Source organism: Macaca fascicularis, chromosome X (assembly GCF_037993035.2).
Source record: "Macaca fascicularis isolate 582-1 chromosome X, T2T-MFA8v1.1".
Taxonomy (NCBI): Eukaryota; Metazoa; Chordata; class Mammalia; order Primates; family Cercopithecidae; genus Macaca; species Macaca fascicularis.
In genome coordinates, this window is record NC_088395.1 from 41,059,706 (window position 1) to 41,061,242 (window position 1,537).

The 1,537-nt window shown below is 47.8% G+C and overlaps 1 pseudogene; it reads left to right on the plus strand.

Moving 5' to 3' along the window:
* The first annotated feature begins 268 nt into the window (after nt 1-268).
* On the plus strand, nt 269-1,056 carry LOC102138377 (chloride intracellular channel protein 4 pseudogene; annotated as a pseudogene).
* Nucleotides 1,057-1,537: the final 481 nt, after the last annotated feature.

Sequence of the window (1,537 nt, forward strand, 5' to 3'; positions counted from 1 at the left end):
GATCTGCCCACCTCTGCCTCCCAAAGTGCTGGGATTACAGGCCTGTGAGCCACCGCGCCCGGCCAATAATCAAGTGCGTTTTTAAGATGATCAACTGGTCGCGCGCGGAGCACGTGGGGAGGTGCTGAGGAGCCGAGGCCACGGCCAGCTAGACGCCGGACTGTCCAGCGAGCACTGCAGCGGGAGCCGGCAGTCGGAGCAGCCCCGGAGCAGGAGCAAAAGCAGCAGCAGCAGCCGTCGCCGTTAGCGGAGCGCAGCCGAGCCGGCCATGGCGTTGTCGATGCCGCTGAACCGGCTGAAGGAGGAGAACAAAGAGCCCCTCATTGAGCACCTCGTCAAAGCTGGCAGTGATGGTGAAAGCATAGGAAACTGCCCCTTTTCCCAGAGGCTCTTCATGATTCATTGACTCAAAGGAGTTGTATTTAGTGTCACAACTGTTGACCTGAAAAGGAAGCCTGCAGACCTTCAGAACTTAGCTCCCGGGACCCACCCACCATTTATAAGTTTCAACAGTGAAGTCAAAACGGATGTAAGTAAGATTGAGGAATTTCTTGAAGAAGTCTTATGCCCTCCCAAGTACTTAAAGCTTTCACCAAAACACCCAGAATCAAATACTGCTGGAATGGACATCTTTGCCAAATTCTCTGCATTTATCAAGAATTGAAGGCGAGAGGCTAATGAAGCACTGGAGAAGGATCTCCTAAAAACTCTGCAGAAACTGGATAAATATCTGAATTCTCCTCTCTCTGATGAAACTGATGAAAATAGTATAGAGGACATTAAGTTTTCTACACGTAAATTTCTGGATGGCAACGAAATGACATTAGCTAATTGCAACCTGCTGCCCAAACTGCATATTGTCAAGGTGGTGGCCAAAAAATATTACAACTTTGATATTCCAAAAGAGATGACTGGCATCTGGAGATACCTAACTAATGCATACAGTAGGGACGAGTTCCTCAATACCTGTCCCAGTGATAAGGAGGTTGAAATAGCTTATAGTGATGCCAAAAGACCCACCAAGTAAAATCGCATTTATGAAAGAGATGTCTTCATGTCTTCCCCTAAGAATATGCTTTTCCTAACAGGCTACTCTTCTTCTTATAGTGTAGAAACTATATTTTGCATGAACATGCAGTTATTGAAAATTAGGATCAAGGATAGACAAGGTATAGTAGTTATCTTAAAATACACACTCCTTGACTGGGCGCAGTGGCTCATGCCTGTATCCCAGCACTTTGGGAGGCCGAAGCAGGCGGATCACCTGAGGTCAGGAGTTCAAGGCCAGCCTGGCCAACATGGTGAAATCCCGTCTCTACTAAAAATACAAAAAAAAAAAAAATTAGCAGGATGCGGTGGCATGCGCCTGTAATCCCAGCTACTTGGGAGGCTGAGGCGGGAGAATCGCTTGAACCCGGGAGGTGGAGGTTGCAGTGAGCCGAGATCGTGCCACTGCACTCCAGCCTGGGTGACAGAGCGAGACTGCGTCTCAAAAAAAAAAAAAAAATACACACACACACACACACACACACACACA